Genomic DNA, 19,544 nt, shown 5'->3' with positions numbered 1-19,544 from the left:
GCAAATTTTCTTCAGTGTTGGATCGATTGTGCTCTATTTTTTTTATAAATCTCCCCCTTTTATGTCTAAATAGTGGTGTATAGTTTACCTATGTATGCCAAGTCTGCATGTTTTTTTAGCGGGTATGTTCGCACCGGCAGTTTTAATTGTTTAGTTTGCAGCATGTCTCCCACTGCCAGTTTGTGTAGTGGCAGAATTTCTGCAGTAGAAAATCCACAGTGAAGTACATTGACTCTTCAAACTCGCAGCGGTAAACACACTGTAAACTGGCATTTAAGTGTGCCTGAGTGAAAGAGCTTTTATATCTCAAGCCTGTAGTAGACCCTCATGTAGTAGTACATGACATGCCCCTGCCAATACTGCACCTTTTATATACTGCTATGTGATGATGCCATTACCAGATCCAAAAGTGACACCTGGAAAAACTGTCAGTGCTGCCGCTTTGTATAGTGAGTGTTGCATGGAACGCTGGATCTGACCTCAGGTGCAGGGCTGTGTTGTCACCAGTGCTGTAGAGTCGGAGTCGAGCTAGAGTCGGACGAAATTTTGAGTACCTGGAGTTGGAGTTGGCAAACAATACTCCGACTCCTACTAAATTTAGATTGGGAAAAAAAAAAAAAAAAGCAAGTTTAAATGTCCCAATTCACAAAAAGTTATAATTAATGACTTCTCTACTGTAAGAATAAAGACCAATGCATGCAGTGCCTCACGTAACCAAAAAACGAACATGTTAAGTGACCGTGAAGAAGCATGCTTTTCATGTGCTTCACTATATGGCACGCAACGCACAATTAGGAGCAGCAATACTTATACTTTCCGTAGTGTTGTGTTCTGCTGTTACAGGGAATCCATGGGCAACCTAGCCTCTCACTGATAAGGGATTAAGTAAATATGTTTTTTGCAGGACTAGAGACACTTGTATAAGTGAAGGGAATGGAGGGCCAATAGTTCAAGACTGAAGCTGTAAACCATTGGAAAAACTGCTGTCATTCAGCTAAGGCTATAAAAACTTGTAAACTCCGATTGTTAGCTTAAACTTTAAACATGACTATGGGATTCTACTAGGGAAATCATGTTTTATAATAAATGCCCCTTCCTGGATCCTCCCACTGCCCTATCTTCAGCAGCAGATCAGCACACAAAAAGAAGGCAGCAGCTTGTGCCCAACTACCTCTCTGCTAGAAGAGCTTAGAAGAACTTGGTGGAACAGCTTCTTGGATTCAACTGTAAGTATTTATAAATACATTCGCATATTAATACAGAGGAGTCTGATTTGGAAGTACAAAAAACTGCAGAGTTGGAGTCGGAACATTTATCTACTGACTCCACAGCCCTGGTTTCACCCCCTAGTGCAAAGCTGCCCCTTGTGTGGTGGTAATTCTTACACTGTACATGGATAGGGTCACATAGGGGCAAGCTGGTAGCAATCCTGAATTTGTTGTGCTTTAAAAGGGTTCTCCGGTGCTTACACATATTTTCCCCTATCCAAAGGATAGGGCATAAGATGCCTGATCGCGGGAGTCCCGCCGCTGGGGACCCCCGGGTTCATGCACACGGCACCCCGTTTGTAATCAGTCCCCTGAGCGGGTTCGCTCCAGGACTGATTAAAGGCGACCACCGGGCCGGCGGCGTGTGACGTCACGCCCCTGCCCCGTGTGACGTCACGCCCCCGCCCCGTGTGACGTCACGCTCCGCCCCTCAATGCAAGCCTACGGGAGGGGGCGTGGCAGCTATCACGCCCCCTCCTGTAGGCTTGCATTGAGGGGCGAAGGTGTGAAGTCACACGGGGGCGTGACGTCACACGCCGCCGGCCCGGTGGTCGCCTGTAATCAGACCCGGAGCGAACACGCTCCAGGGACGGATTACAAACGGGGTGCCGCGTGCATGATCCCGGGGGTCCCCAGCGGCGGGACTCTTGCGATCAGGCATCTTATAGCCTATCCTTTGGATAGGGGAAAAGATGTGCAAAACTACAAATCCCAGCAATCCCGAATAACTGTAAGGCAGTGTTTTCCAACCAGGGCGCCTCCAACTGTTGCAAAACTACAAGTCCCAGCATGCCTAGACAGCCAACGGCTGTCCAAGCATGCTGGGAGTTGTAGTTTTGCAACAGCTGGAGTCACCCTGGTTGGGAAACTCTGGTGTAAGTGATGGTTCTTGCTCCAGAGACATTGCTTGTTTAGTCGGGTGCTGCCTGCTCTCTGATGTGCTGAGCGGATTACACACGCTGTGAGATGGAGCAGCAGGGCTGGATGCCCAGCTAAGCCGAGCACAGCATCCAGGGTTACAAGAATTAACGTAAGCTTGGCTAGCAGTGTTGATCCAGGAGCAAATCCAATTCACAACACAACGATGGAAATCAATCATTTTTTATTTTATTCTTAGGCTAAAAGTTTTTTTTTGTTGTTTTTTTTTTTTTTTTTTTTGTTACTTTACTTTGAGAAAAATGTAACATTAGGTTTATTACCTATTTTATATAGAGATGCTTATATAAAATAAAATGTATGTCTAGTATTAAACCCCTCTGTAAAAGTTAATATAAAGGCATGACATACATAAAAGTTAAGTTGGTATATACACTGGCTAGCCATAAAATTAAAGGGGTATTCCACTGGAAAACATTTTTATAATTTTTTATTAATTTATTTTTAAATCAACTGGTGACAGAAAGTTAAACAGATTTGTAAATTACTTTTTATAAAAAACATACACCTTGCAGTACTTAGCTGCTGGATGTTTCAGGGGAAGTTTCTTTTATTTTTGAATTTCTTTTCTGTCTAACCACAGTGCTCTTTGCTGACACCTTTTTTAGGAACTGTCCAGAGTAGTAGCAAATCCCCATAGCAAACCTCTCCTGCTCTGGACAGTTCCTAAAAATGGACAGAGGTGGCAGCAGAGAGACAGAAAAGAAATTCGAAAAGAACTCCCTGTGGATCATACTGCCGCTAAGTACTGGAAGGATTAACTTAGAAGTAGAAGTTTTTAAATAGAAGTAACTTACAAATCTGTTTAACTTTCTGGCACCAGTTGATTAAAAAAATAAAATAAATTCCAGAGTACCCCTTTAACTTCATATTTATGCCCTGACAGAATTGGTCTATCACTGATCCTTTATCCAGGCAAATGTAGAAACAGGAAGTTATGGATTTCCTTTCTACATTAATAGAGGCGGGACCTTACAGAATGTAGGAAGAGTGTTGACTGATACCTGGGGAACTGTGCCTAACATTGGTGACATTCAACTTGTTGTTTTTTTTGCCATGGATGTCAACCACTAAAAAAATAAAATAAACATTTCCAGGGGAGTACCTGGAAATCACTAGGGGAATATGTCCTAGTGATCACCTGCACAGCCGCACATTCACAGCCGGAGTTCAGCCGCAGCTGCCAGGGCCACGATCGTGCCGGTCCCAGCAGCATTAACCCCATAGATGCCGTGATCAGTCTTGATCACACATATATGGTTCAACAACGATGCCGCTGTGATACGATCGTGGGTCGTCGTTGGTTGCTTTGGTAGCCAGAGCTCAGATCATGACCTTCTGTCTGCCTGCTATGGAAGCCGGTGAGATCCAGCCACAAACTAGCTTATACAGGCTGTACAGTGTGCAGCTCATCAGCTCATACTGTGCTGCAGTACAAATGTATTGCAGCATAGTATAACCTGTAAAAAGTGTAAAAAAATTAAATGTTCTTAAATAAAAGTATGAAATGTAAAAAAAAGCCCTTTTCCCACTAAAAGCCCCGTATTATCACCAAAAAAGATCAAAAACACAAATTGTATACATAATAGGTATTGCCATGTCCGTAATGACATGTACTATAAAACTATTATGTAAATTATCCCATATGATGAACTCCGTTGGTACAAATAGCGGAATAAAAAAAAAAAGATCAAAAGGTAGCACGTATCGCAAAAATGATACCAATGAAAAGTACAGCTCATCCCATAAAAACTAAGCCCTTACTCAATGGTGTCAGACTAAAAATAAAAAAGTTACGGCTGTTGGAAAATGAATGGCAGAAAAAGAATTTTGCTCAGAAAAGGAAAAAGAACATAGAAAGCTATATAAAATGGGTATCACCATAATCGTACTGACCCACAGAATATATATAACATCACTTTTACCGCACAGTGTACACCATAAAAAAAAAAAATCCAGTCTTTTACAATATTTTGGAATTTTTCACAAAAAATGCTGCATGTGTCAACAAAAATGCACCACTTATATAAAGTACAATATGTCACGAAAAAAATTATCAGAATCACTCTGCTCAGAAAAAGCTTTTAAACAAATAGAAAATAAAGCCTGGTCATTAAGGTAAAAAATGGGTCCATCCTTAAGGGGTTAAAACCCCCTGCCTAATATTGTGTACATCCCTCTCATGCCACCAAAACATGGCTAAATTGCCCGGGCATGGAGCCCACAAGACGTCTGGAGGAGTCCTGTGGTATCTGGCAGTAACAGCGTTGGGAGATGCTCTCCCATACATGAGACACTATGTGGGAGATTTATCAAAACCTGTCCAGAGGAAAAGTTGCTGAGTTGCCCATAGCAACTAATCAGATCGCTTCTTTCATTTTTGCAAAGGCCTGAGAAAACTTAAAGAAGTGATCTGATTGGTTGCTATGGGCAACTCTGTAACGTTTCCTCTGGACAGCTTCCTGTACATACCGCGTTCCTCCGAAAATAAGACCGGGTCATATATTAATTTTAGTCACAAAAAACACACTAGGGCTTATTTTCAGAGTATGTACATTGAACAACATGGCGGTTCCAAGGAATTTAACGGTATATACACCCCCCCCCCCTTTATGATCATTTGATGGGCACGGCTCTGACCCCCCCCCCCGCCAGTTTATCAGCCCAGCGCTGCACTCCACATCGGGGGACTAATCATATGTCACCCGCGAGCGCAGCTTCTCTCCCCCCTCCAAATAATTATCAGCTGCTGTGCTGTACTTCGTATTCCTGTGCCCGGGCTGCAAATATTAAAAAACAAACTTAAACTTACCTTCGTCCTCCGTTGCTAAGGAATCGGCCTCATGGTCTCTCCGCTGTTCTTGCTGCTTCCTGGTGTTGGGACGTCACAGAGCCTTCAGCCTATCACTGGCCACAGCGATGTCCCGCCTCTGCCGATGATAGGCTGAGCCGACTGTCATGTAAGAGGCCGGCCTGCTTCTTACATCACAGTGGGCTCAGCCTATCATCGGCCGAGGCGGGACATCACTGCGGCCGATGATAGGCTGAAGGCTCTGTGACGTCCCAACACCAGGAAGCAGCAAGAACAGCGGAGGACAGTGAGGCCGGTTCCTTGGCAACGGAGGACGTTGCTAAGGAACCGGCAGGTTGGAGACCACTGGTCTAGGTCTTATTTTTGGGGTAGGGCTTATATTGTAGCCCACCCCGATAATCCAGCTAGGGCCTATTTTCGGGGTAGGGTGTATTTTTGGGGAAATGCAGTAGATCTGTGTAGTCCACCCAGACTCCTGTTGTGTGTGTGTGATCTGCATGTTTCAGGTCTTTTTCTTTCCTTGGACCTGCACATTTGTTTTCCCTTTCCTTGCTTAGTGAGTTCTTTCTAGTGTACAGTAAAGTAATGGTTTCCGTGTTTAGTCATACTTGTATGCTTTTTCTTGAGGTTATCATTGTGGTGTGCAGGTCAGTCAGGGTACAATACTGTGGCAGCCTGGGTTATCACTTATGAGTACAAAGCTTCACCAGAAGTGACCTGTGCTTGGAACCTTGTGTTTTAACCATAACTTGCCCACGTGGTTATTGCAGTCATATATACACAGTTACACACACACTTCCCAGATCCATTGTTCTTTTGTCTTGATATAAGCAGTGTTTTTTTGGCATTTTTCATTATATATATATATATATATATATATATATATATATATATATATATATAATTATATATATATATATAATTTTATTATTTTTTTTTTTATGGTGCTCTAAAGTCCTAGAGAAAAATGCTCTAATCCAGTGTTTCCTAGCCAGGGTGCCTCCAGCTGTTACAGAAATACAACTCCCAGCATGCCCGAACAGCCAAAGGCAGTCCGGGCATGCTGGGAGTTGTAGTTTTGCAACAGCTGGATGCACCCTGGTTGGGAAAAACTGCCCTAACCAAAGAAAATGCTGTGCATTTAGACTTGTGCAATGCATTTTAAAGTAGCATCTGATGAAAGATGTTTTTAATGAACATTTAAGATTGTGGCCTTTTTTTTTACTTCAAACTGTTTGTTTATTTGATAATTTTTTGGGGCATTTTCTAATAGGCTTCTCTATAGGGCTGTGAAAATACATGCATTATAGTTTATATCAATCCAAAATACTGCTAAAGTTTAGGGCCTGCCAATTTTATGGCTGAAACAATTACAACCTGCAACATTGTGTGTGTGTGTGTGTGTGTGTGTGTGTGTGTGTACAAACAGCCGATCACTGGATTCCACTTTTTTCAAACATTAATATGGCCCTAAAACAGAAAATATTTTTAGGAAAGAGACCTGAAGGAGTTTTCGGTGACACCAGCTGAACACACAGGGCTATGCTGGTTTGTTGTTACGGAGGACATGCCTGAAATGTTTCTATGCAAAAACCCGGACATATTCTGTAATTATTATAACATGCTAAAGCCAACAAATGACAACTGTGACTTCAGGCATCCGGTTACAAGTAAGAATTTTCATGTAGAACCCTGGTTTTCATTGTAGTGTCCTGTTAATTTATTACTGCCCATAAGGCTCCTTTCACACTATACTGTTGCTCCGTTACAAAGACCCGTTAAGAAACCCTTAAAAACGGCCGTTAAAAAATCCCATTCATGTCTATGGGATTTTTTGATTAAACGTCCTCACCCGTTATAGCCCGTTATGAATAACGGACATTATTTGTGACTGGAGAAAAAAACTTCACATGTCACAAATATAGTCCGTTATTTATAACTGGCTATAACGGGTGAGAACAGATAATAAAAAAATCCCATAGACATGAATGGGTTTTTTTAACGGCCGTTTTTTCATGGGCACTGTCAGATACAAAAACTTTTGATATGTTGTAAAGCATGTATAACCAATAGGTTTTGCAATTGCTTTCATTAGAAAATTTTCAGTATTTCATACTAATAAAGCCAGTCAAACAACTGCCCCCCCTGCCTGCTTGGACACATACTAGTCCTGCTGTGTCCATGCGTCATCACCTATGTCATGGACACACTTCCTTGATTGACAGCTGTGAGTGCAAGGCTCAGAGCTGGAGGAAAAATCCTCCCACTGTCAGCTTGTGTCCCACTACTGTCAGTGAGGACAAGCTGGGAGTTGTAGTTTTGTTAATGCTAGGGGAGATGTGAGCAGACAGTATACTGAGGGAGGGGGCGGAGACCTGCACAGTGAGGCCACGCCCCCTCCCTTTGAGAGGAATTCAAACTAGTGAGCTAAATTAAAAGTGTAATAAAAAAATAAAGGTGCTAGACACATAAAAATTTGATGTATATGGTCAGGATTAGGTACTGAGTGATATAAAAAAAAAAGTTTTTTGGCAGTCTTCAGTCGTCCAACAATTATATTCCCATTGGTTTTATTAATCTGAGGGGCAGTTGAGCTGGCCTACATTTATTGGACTGGTTTACACTATAGCCTATCATTTATCGAACTCCAGGAGCTTTCCACGTATTACTATTTGTTGCAGTACTTTGAAAAACAGCATTTACTTTACTGCTTTTTGCAGACAGGTAGTATTTTCACGGAATTCAGAATAAACTCGTCACACGTATCACAAAAGGATACACATTTAGGGTATTTTATAGTACATGTATGGATTATTTTCCCTTATAAAGACATGTATATCTGATTCTCTCTCTGGCCAAACATCTGGTGTTACATAACTGCTTATGTTTACAGCAGTTCCAATAGTTTTGACTTTTTTTTTTAATTTTAACTACTAAATGTTTTTGTTGTTGTTTTTTTTTTACTTCATATGCAAAAACCTCCCCAAAACAAGCGTTGGATAAAGAGGTTTGAATATTTATTTAGGCGTCTGAACGTAAAGACAGATGGAGGCTGAAAAGGGATTTGAGAGTGAACCTTTAGCACACACGGCTTATCATACAACAGTAGAGGGGTGGGGTAGACAAGTGAACAAAACTTTCAGGAAGTTTGTTTGCAGTTTTATATTCTTTTTACTTCCTTAATTCCTGATTCCAGATGATGTGCATCCTTGTAACATATGTAATATCGATACCATATATTTTAGGCATTGACTAAATGTCTTCCTATGCTAAAAAAAAAAAAAAAAAATCCTTGCGCCCCTTAAACAAATAAAACTTGGTCTTTATTCTGTATTTTAATATACCTCAGCATATTCTCATGTACATGGAAGAACGGTCAACTCTCCGCCTGGGATGGGGGTTCATACTAAAGGATTGGTGCTGTGCTGAATTCATCAGCAAAGGTTAAAGGGGTACTCCTGGAAATCATTTATTTATTTTTATATCAACTGGTGCCAGAAAGTTAAACAATCTGTAAATCACTTCTATTTAAAAAAAATTCTAAAGGAGTAAGCCAGTGGAAAACAATTTTTTTCAAATCAACTAGTACTAGAAAGTTAGACATATTTGTAATTTAGTTCTACATAAAAATCTTAATCCTTCCAGTACTTATCAGCTGCTTTATGCTCCAGAGGAAGTTGTGAAGTTCTTTACTATCTGATCACAGTGCTCTCTGCTGACACCTCTGTGTCAGGAACTGTACAGAGCAGGAGAAAATCCCCATAGCAAACCTCTACTGCTCTGACATGGAAAGATGTGTCGGCAGAGAGCACTGTGGCCAGACAAACAATAGAACTACACAACTTCCTCTGGAGCATACAGCAGCTGGTAAGTACTGGAAGGATTAAGAGATTAAGATTGTTAAACAGATTTGTAAATTACTTCTATTAAACGTTCTAGTACCAGTTGATTTGAAAAAAAATGTTTTCCACAGGAGTACTCCTTTTAATCTTTCTAGTACTTATCAGCTGCTGTATGCTCTACAGGAAGTTCTTTTCTTTTTGAATTTGTTTTCTGTCTGACCACAGTGCTCTCTGCTGACACCTCCGTCCGTGTCAAGAACTGTCCAGAGCTGGAGCGGTTTATATGGGGATTTTCTACTACTCTGGAAAGTTCCTAAAATGGATAGAGGTGTCAGCAGAGAGCACTGTGGTCAGACAGAAAGGAAATTCAAAAAGAAAAGAACTTCCTGTAAAGCATACAGCAGCTAAGTACTAGAAGGATTAAGCTTTTTAAATAGAAGTTATGTACAAATCTGTTTAACTTTCTGGCACCAGTTGATTTAAAAAATAAAATAAATTCCAGCGGAGTACCCCTTTAACTTCATATTTATGTCCTGACAGAATTGGTCTATCACTGATCCTTTATCCAGGCAAATGTAGAAACAGGAAGTTATGGATTTCCTTTCTACATTAATAGAGGCGGGGCCTTACAGAATGTAGGCAGAGTGCTGACTGATACCTGGGGAACTGTGCCTAACATTGGTGACATTCAACTTGTTTTTTTGCCATGGATGTCAACCACTAGTGGGCTTCAAAAAAATGTAATACATAAATAAAAAAAATAAAAGATGGACCTCTCTTTTAAATAAAAGGGTCAATGCTAGATTTAAAAAAGCAACAACACTTGCATGCCTGGTCCTGGGTGCTCTTATCTTCCTGGTCCCTTGACACCAGCATCCCACCCCTACCCAGTGTTTAAAGGGGTTATCCAGGAAAACACATTTTATATATATATATATATCTCAACTGGCAGCAGAAAGTTAAACAGATTTGTAAATTACTATTATAAAAAAATCTTAATCCTTTCAGTACTTATGAGCTTCTGAAGTTAAGGATGTACTTTTCTGTCTAAATCCTCTCTGATGACACGTGTCTCGGGAACTGCCCAGTTTAGAAGAGGTTTGCTATGGGGATTTGCTTCTAAACTGGGCGGTTCCCGAGACACGTGTCATCAGAGAGCACTTAGACAGACAGAAAAGAACAACCTTTACTTCAGAAGCTCATAAGTACTGAAAGGATTAAGATTTTTTTTTTATAGAAGTAATTTACAAATCTGTTTAATTTTCTGGAGCCAGTAGATATAAAGGTTTTTCCTTGATAACCCCTTTAACTTAGCGTGTATTTGTTGTGTACTCCGGTTGGACACCAGTCTTTTCTTTGTATATAGTCTAGCAGGACAAATTGGTTTCCAAGATCCCAGTAGGTGCTGTAGTACTCGCCCAAGTTTTAGAAGACACTTCTAATAGTCTGATATTGACAGCCTGTCCTGAGGGCATCAGTATATGGATATTGGAAAACCTATTTAATGCTGCTAAGTGACTGAGGGACAAGTCGTTCCAGTTTTTAAAAGCAGCTTTTCTGCGCAGAACATTTCCATTCAAGTAATAACCATTTCTGTCCCACTGGTGGGACCTATATGTACAGTATATGGTCACACTGTGAGGCTGGAAGTGGATTTGCAGGACATGATCATGGAAGCTATGCATTTTGGGCATTATACTTTATTTTGCTTGCTTTGCAAGTGTATCTTAAAGAAGTTTTCCAGGCAAAAACTTTTTTCTATATATATCAACTGGCTCCGGAAAGTTAAACAGATTTGTAAATTACTTCTATAAAAAAATCTTAATCCTTCCAATAGTTATTAGCTTCTGAAGTTTTCTGTCTAACTGCTCAATGATGATGTCACATCCCGGGAGCTGTGCATGATGGGAGAATATCCCTTGCATGATCGGAGAATATCCCCATAGGAACTGCACAGCTCCCGGGACGTGAGTCATCAGAGAGCGGTTAGACAGAAAACAGCAACTCAACTTCAGAAGCTAATAACTATTGGAAGGATTAAGATTTTTTAATAGAAGTAATTTACAAATCTGTTTAACTTTCCGGAGCCAGTTGATATATAAAAAAAGGTTTTGCCTGGAATACCCCTTTAAATTTCATTTGTTACTACTATGCCCTTTCCCAAAATGCCAGCTAGTACAGTACCTTGTGAATTGTACCCGGGAAGCTGATATTTAGATAAAGATCATGAAGCACAGATCTCATTTCATTTAGTGGGTGTTGAATGAAAACCTGGGCAAACATTGTGCTTCACTTTAGTTACAAGTTGTATCTTTTTCATTGAATTAATAAGTCCTCTAAATAATGCACTTGCACTTTATTTTAAAGCTTCCAATGTATTATTTAAAGATGTTTATTTTTAGACAGACAGTTCCTGGTCATGGGTGGTGTATGTTTGCTATTGTAGCGTAAGTAGATACATGAAACCTCTAGTAAAGCAAAGTACAGCAGCCAAACAACAACTTCTCTTTGTGGATTTATAAAGATCAGGTAGCACTTTGCAATTTAAAGTTTGGGAGGAATATCTTTTTAAAATCCAGCTTAAGGGGTTTCCAGCTCCTTTCTGTATTCCCTACCAGGGCAAATTGAGTAGAAATGATCCTCCTCTGTTAGCCATAGTGGCCTTGACTCTAGAATGTTGGGTAATCTGTGGGGTGCCTAACCTGCTACATGTTATTTATTTGGCCTCTTTCAGCCCTGTTGTATACAGAATGGTTTAGACCAGTGGTCTTCAACCTGTGGACCTCCAGATGTTGCAAAACTACAACTCCCAGCATGCCCGGACAGCCAACGGCTGTCCGGGCATGCTGGGAGTTGTAGTTTTGCAACATCTGGAGGTCCACAGGTTGAAGACCACTGGTTTAGAGCTTATACAAGTATTTGTCATGTGCACTTCTGTAGAGATTGGTTTGGTGTAGAAGTCCTGCTTGAAGTTTAGCTCTGCCAGTTTTACCACTAAATGCTCATTGTTACATCCAATGGATATTAGAAGATCGTCAGAAATTTAATTCTGTGTTGTATTAAAGGGGTATTCCAGGAAAAAAAACTTTTTTTTTATAGATCAACTGGCTCCAGAAAGTTAAACAGATTTGTAAATTACTTCTATTAAAAAAAATCTTAATCCTTTCAGTAATTATGAGCTTCTGAAGTTGAGTTGTTCTTTTCTGTCTAAGTGCTCTCTGATGACACGTGTCTTGGGAACCGCCAAGTTTAGAAGAGGTTTGCTATGGGGATTTGCTTCTAAACTGGGCGGTTCCCGAGACACGTGTTATCGGAGAGCACTTAGACAGAAAAGAACAACCTTAACTTCAGAAGCTCATAAGTACTGAAAGGATTACGATTTTTTAATAGAAGTAATTTACAAATCTGTTTAACTTTCTGGAGCCAGTTGATATACGGTATATAAAAAAGTTTTTTCCTGGAATACCCCTTAACGACGCAGGACTTAAATGTATGTCCTGGTGATGTGGTACTTAACGCACCAGGACGTACATTTACGTCCTGAGCATAACCGCGGGCATCAGAGCGATGCCGGCATCATGCGTGGCAGGTCCCTGCTGTGGATCGAAGCCAGGGACCCGCTGGTAATGGCCATTAACCCCTCTGATGCCGTGATCAATACAGATCATGGCATCTGCAGCATCGCGATCACTTAACAGGATGATCAGATCGCCCGCAGCGCTGCTGCGGCGATCCGATCTTCCTGCACGGCAGACGGAGGTCTCCTTACCTGCCTCCACTGTCTTCCGGGAGTCTTCTGCTCTGATCTGCCTTCCCGCAGACCAGAGCAGAAGATGACCGATAACCCTGATCAGTGCTGTGTCCTATACATCGAATGGTTGCTATAAATAGTCCCCTATGGGGACTATAAGAGTGTAAAAATAAAAGTAAAAAAAATATATTTTATATACATATTTGGTATCGCCGCGTGTGTAAATATCTGTACTATTAAAATAAAATGTAAATGATCCCGTACGGTGAACGGCGTGAAAAAATGAGCCCTCATACCACCGCTTATACGGAAAAATGAAAAAGTTAGGTCTTCAAAATAGGGGGATTTTAAACGTACTAATTTGGTTAAAAAGTTTGCGATTTTTTTTTTTTAAGCGCAACAGTAATAGAAAAGTGTATAATCATGGGTATCATTTTAATCGTATTGACCCAGAGAATAAAAAAACACGTAATTTTTACCATAAATTGTACGGCGCGAAAGCAAAAACTTCCAAAATTAGCAAAATTTTGGTTTTCTTTTTAATTTCACCACACAAATAGTATTTTTTTGGTTGCGCCATACATTTTATGGTAAAGTGAGTGATGGCATTACAACGGACAACTGGTCGCGCAAAAAACAAGCCCTCATACTAGTCTGTGGATGAAAATATAAAAGTTATGATTTTTTGAAGACGAGGAGGAAAAACGAAAACGTAAAAATAAAATTGTCCTTAAGGTCCAAATGGGCTGAGTCCTTAAGGGGTTAACATATATATCTATCTATATATATCTATATGTTTCTATATATGTATTTTATTATTTTTATTTTTATTTTGTGTCAGTTATGAACGCAGCTCATCTTCACCTTAAGGATGCAGCCTTTTTTTTTTTGCAATTCTGACCACTGTCACCATAAGCATTAATAACTCTGGAATGCTTCTACTTCTCATTCTGATTCCGAGATTGTTTTTTCTTGATATATTCTACTTTAACATAGTCATAAATTTTCGTCGTATTTGCATCCTTTTTTGGTGAAAAAATTCATGAAATTTACCATTTTTCTAACTTTGAAACGCTCTGCTTTTAAGGAAAATGGATATTCCAAATAAATTTTATATTGATTCACATATACAATATGTCTACTTTATGTTGGCATCATAAATATGACATGATTTTTTACTTTTTGAAGACATTTGAGGGCTTCAAAGTATAGCAGCAATTTTCAAAATTTTCACGAAAATTTCAAAATCTGAATTTTTCAGGGACCAGTTAAGTTTGAAGTGGATTTGAGGGGCCTTTCTGTGAGAAATACCCCATAATTGACCCCATTATAGAAACTGCACCCCTTAAAGTATTCAAAATGACATTCAGAAAGTTTAACCCTTTAGGTGTTTCACAAGAATAGCAGCAAAGTGAAGGAGAAAAATCTAAATCTGCATTTTTTTTTTAACTCTAACATGTTCATGTAGACTAATACTTTTTATTTTTACAAGGGGTAAAAGGAGAAAATGCCCCCCAAAATTTGTAACCCAATTTCTCTTGAGTAAGGAAATACCTCATATGTGGATGTAAAGTGCTTTGTGAGCACACTAGAGGGCTCAGAAGAGAAGGATCGACAATGGCATTTTAAAGATCGAATTTTGCTGAAATGTTTTTTTGCGTGGCATATCGCATTTAGGAAGCCCCCATGGTGCGAGAACAGCAAAAAACAACCCACATGGCATACTATTTGGGAAAACTACACCCCTCATGGAAAGTAACAAGTGGTACAGTGAGCCTTAACACCCCACAGGTGTTTGACAAATTTTCAATAAAGTTGGATGTGAAAATGAAACATTTTATATTTTTCACTAAAGTGCTGATGTTACCCCAGATTTTTCATTTTCACAAGGGGAAATAGGGGAAAATGTCCCCCAAAATTTGAAACCCCATTTCTCTCGAGTAAGGAAATATATCATGTGGATGTAAAGTGCTCTGCAGGTGCACTAGAGGCCTCAGAAGGGAAGGAGCGACATAGGGCTTTTGTAAAGCGAATTTTGGGGGGCATGTCTCATTTAGGAAGCCCCTGTGGTGCCAGAACAGCAAAAAACAATAGCCATGTTGTGTGCCGCGTGGAGCATTTTACGTCCACATATGGGGTATTTCCGTACTTGGGAGAAAGTGTGTTAAAAATTTTGGGGGTCTTTATTTCCTTTTACCTCTTATGAAAATGAAAAGTATGGGGCAACACCAGTATATTAATGTTAAAAAATAAAAAAAATTACACTAACATGCTGGTGTAGTCCCCAACTTTACCTTTTCATAAAGGGTAAAAGGAGAAAAAGCCACCAAAAATTTGTAGCGCAATCTCTCCCGTGTACGGAGATACCCCACATGTGGCCCTAAACTTTTGCCTTGAAATACGACAGGGCTCCAAAGTGAGAGAGCGCCATGCACATTTGAGGCTTAACTTGGGGATTTTCATAGAGGTGTACCCGGATGCAAGCATTATGGGAGTTGTTATTTTGCTACAGCTGGAGGCTGCGTTTTGGAAAAACTGACGTACAAGACGTTTTTTTTAGATTTTTAGTGTGTGTGTGTGGGGGGGGGGGGGGGGGGTGCGACCGTGTAAGTCTGTAGTGTATATGTAGTGTTTTACTCTTTATTTAGGGGTAGTGTAGTGTTTTTAGGGTACATTCACACAGGCGGGGATTTACAGTGCTGTAAACCCCTGCCCGTGTGAATGAACCCTGTAGTTATGCAACAGCTGGAGACACCCTGGTTGGGATTGGGAAACACTGAGTTAGGTACAAAGAAAAAAGAGAAAAAAGATCAGCTCACCACAGTATAGTTCATGTATAGACACCGCTGCATGAGTGTTGGAAGCACGGATGAAGGAGCCGCCTCTCCTCGTGGTAATTGATGTAGAAAGTAGGTAGGATCCAGCTCCCAGGAAATGGAGTAAAACTTAACGTTTAATTCAGCACATGTAAGAAACTGGTTGCCACATAAGCGGCAAGTGACATGTCACTCTAAAAACGAGTGAAACGCCGGTGTTTCACTCGTTTTTTAGAGGGACATGTCACTTGCCGCTTATGTGGCAACCAATTTTTAACATGTGTTGAATTAAACGTTAAGTTTTACTCCATTTCCTGGGAGCTGGATCCTACCTACTTTCTACTGAGTTAGGTAACAGACTACCGCTGTGTTTCCGCACCACTGTCTGTTTCCTAACTTAGTGTTTCCCAACCTGTGTGCCTCCAAAACTGCAACTCCCAGCATGCATGGTCTGTCACTGCATGCTGGGAGTTATAGTTTTGCAACAGCAGGAGACACACGGGTTGGGAAACACTGAGTTAGGAAAAAGATAATGTTTCCCAACCAGTGTGCCTCCAGTTGTTTCAATACTACAACTCCCAGCATGCCCAGACAGCCGAAGGACATGTTGGGAGAACTGGAGAACAGTTTGGAGACCACTGTGTAGTGGTCTCTAAACTGTAGCCCTCCAGAGGTTGCAAAACTTGAACTCCAAGCATGCCCAGACTGCCCAGGCATGCTGGGAGCTGTAGTTTGGCAAAATCTGAAGGGCCAGATGTTGCTGAACTACAACTCTCAGCATGCCTGAACAGTCTCGGCATGCTCTGAATTGACATCTGGAGCGCTACAGTTTGGACACCAATGTATAGTGGTCTCCAAACTGTGCCCTTCCAGATGTTGCAAAACTACAACTGCCAGCATGCCCAGACAGCCAAAGGCTGTCTGGGCATGCTGGGAGTTGTAGTTTTGAAACTCCTTGAAGCTGCAGTGAAGATCACTTTACGGTGATGTTCACTGCAGCATCTGACACCGCCGCCGCACCACTTGCCTGCCTCCAGTCCCTGGTCCCCACATGATCTGAGGTAACTGCCGCCGGTTCCCGCCGTATCCATGGCCCCCGCACCTCGCCGTCATCTTCACCTGCTCTGCCCCGACATCCAGGAGCGGGTGAAATGAACTTTCGCCCCTGCACTGCGATTCGCCGATCAGTCCTGATTGGCCAATCGCAGGGGATGCCTGCACGGGATGCCTGCTGAATGATTTCAGCAGGCATCCCGTCCGGTCCCCACCCGCTGTGCAGCGGGGACCGAAATTCCCACAGGCTTACAGGTATGCCCTTGGTCCTTAAGTTCCAGGAAGCAAGGGCGTACTTGTACTCCCTTCGCCCCAAAGAGGTTAAAGGTATATTTCCTTTTCAGACATTTATGGTTTATCCACAGGATATGCCAAAGGTTCATGTATGGGACCTGTTTACTTCTGTAGAGCCTTCCAGCCCCATCTGACGTAATAGCTGGTATTCTGAAATTTCTAAGCAGACTGCGAATGCAACTCCTATAAATGTTAATAGGAGCTGCAGAAACAATGTAGCAACTGTGTATAGTACCATTAATATTTGACAAAGGAATACCACTTTTAAATGAGTTGTCTTGGGCTTTAAATTGCAGTCTTTATTCCCTTCACTTTTACATGTGTGCTGACACAGCAGCCAAAACTTGGCACATACTCCAGCAAAGTGGTCCGCCCCACTCAAGCATTTGAAAGGAAATTGGACCATGTTGGCCCAGACATGGAAAGGTCAATTGCCCTAACATTTTAGTGCCTTTTCTGTTTACACTTGGAAGCCTCCTTTATACATATCCCCTATGAGTTTGTACTATAGTTGTATAAATGGAAGCTTATGGTCCGACCGCTGAACCCCCCGCAATCTCCCGTACGGGGCCCCGGCAGCCTGCAGGAAGGGGGCGTGTTGACCACCGCACGAAGCGGTGGCTGACACTCCTCCTCAATACAGCTCTATGGCAATCTCCAGGTCCCCGTACAGGAGATCGCGGGGGGCCCCAGCGGTCGGCCCCCGCAAGATCTGAAACTTCTCCCCTATACTTAGGATAGGGGATACGTTTTTCCGTATTGGATATCTCCTTTAAAGTGTGCATGGCCTGACGATAGCAAATACAGAGATTCAATAAAATGTAGAAGAACAGTTGAATCAGGCCGGGTAAGTAATATCACCAAATGCTGAAGATGGTTAAATGCAGGCGGGAATGCAGAGCTCAGAGGAAGTTGTCTATCAAGAACATCTCTATTGGTTGGACCATTTATTTCGAAGCTTCAAGTTTTCCGCTTTACGAAAGTATGATTATGGTAAGAAGAAAGTTCTGATGGGGAAGAACTATTCCTGCAGAATAAACTGTTTTTACTGAGGAGAAACCTAATTCAAGCAATGCTGACAGCAAATGTCTAAACATTTTTCTGCTCACTATAGTGGCTGGATTAAGCCCATCCCTACGTATTTCTTTTCTAATGCTACAGTTTAACAGCGTATTGTATATAAATGCCCCTAGTTTGAATAATACTGTTGTCTATGGCCTAGTCATTTAAATGATGCTCTGTTAGGCTGGGTTCACGCTACGTTTTGTACTTACGGTTCCCGTATACGGCTGGGAGGAGGGGGCGGTGCTTAATCGCGGCGCCCGCACTCAGCCCTATACGGGAACCGTATTTAATGCATGTCTATGAGCCGACCGGAGTGAACCGCAGCCTCCGGTTGGCTGTGTTTTCGTCCGTATGCGATTTCCCGACCGCAGGCAAAAACGTGGTCGGCCGCATTTTTGCCTACGGTCGGGAAACCGCATACGGCCGAAAAAGCAGCCGACCGGAGGCTGCGGTTCACTCCGGTCTGCTCATAGACATGCATTAAATACGGTTCCCCTAAACGGCTGAGTGCGGGCGCTGCGATTAAGCCCCCCCCCTTCCTCCCAGCCGTATACAGGAACCGTAAGTACAAAACGTAGTGTGAACCCAGCCTTAGAGGTATTGTAGGCTGTAATAAAGATGTGATAATATGTAGACCATAATAAAGATGTGACCTGTTTCAAATGAACAAACATTATTAAATTGTGCTGTTTGAAAGAGAAATATACTTACAAATCCCCCATGTGCCTGCTTTGTTTTGACAACCTATTGCCATTGGTTACAACCATCTTATGGAATTGCGCATGTTTAATTCAACTGCAGTATTCTTGTTTGTCAATATGTACTTTACTGTACTTACACAGTGATCATTCTTCTAGAAATCGCCCCTTAAATTAACCGTTCCTCTGGCTTGGATAATAAACCAGCTAGTACTTAAAAAGTTCTTAGCGACTGTAATATAATTAATTAGTGGATTTGGCTTTTGTGTAAAGGTATTTTAGCTGGACCACCCAGAGCCTGTGCTGCACCACCGCACTGAACATAGTGCTAGGCTCTATCCCATTCTTCTATGTTTAGTCCTTAGAGACGTTCTGAAATACTAATTCTTATAAAAAGTGAATCGTACAGCTTCTGCTACGACATATGGGAGATGTGAGGACAGAGCTTCAGATTTCACAGATATTTTTACAACTTTCTTGCTGTCCTCCTCTCCCAAGATAAAAGCTGAATTACCTGTTATGGAGTTTATCTCAGGCTTTTAAAATGTTTGCGCTGTGTACTGGAATATACCATATAATGGAAACTACAGTTTACATTAACATATTATATGGGTATTGAGAACTGCATTGCATAGTTTTACATACAATGCATGCCTAACATGGTTAGCATAGCCTAACATCTATGATGACACCCATACACAAAGGATCTCCTCTTCTGTACATAGTGTATGTCTCCATATATGTGCTGAGATGGGAGATATTATAGTGCACTAGTGAACAGTATAAGCTATAGATTAAAGGGGTACTCTGCTGCTCAAACTGTTCCAAAAGCTGGAATCGGCGCCGGGAGCTTGTGACGTCATAGCCTCACCCCCCTCACAATGTCCTGCCCCGCCTCCTAAATGCAAGTCTGTGGGAGTGGGCGTGACAGCCCGTACGCCCCATCTCATAGACTTGCATTGGGGGGGGGGGGGTGACGTCATAAGCTCCTGCTCCAACGTTCGGAACA

At 41.5% G+C, this 19,544-nt stretch overlaps 1 protein-coding gene across 6 annotated transcripts in view; it reads left to right on the top strand.

The window, feature by feature from the left end:
* The window catches only part of DGKH (diacylglycerol kinase eta), a 283,882-nt gene that overhangs the window by 68,382 nt on the left and 195,956 nt on the right, over positions 1–19,544 (top strand). The gene's annotated exons all lie outside the window — the stretch shown is intronic.

This window comes from Hyla sarda, chromosome 2 (genome assembly GCF_029499605.1).
Source record: "Hyla sarda isolate aHylSar1 chromosome 2, aHylSar1.hap1, whole genome shotgun sequence".
Taxonomy (NCBI): Eukaryota; Metazoa; Chordata; class Amphibia; order Anura; family Hylidae; genus Hyla; species Hyla sarda.
This window is presented reverse-complemented; position numbering and strand designations above follow the sequence as displayed.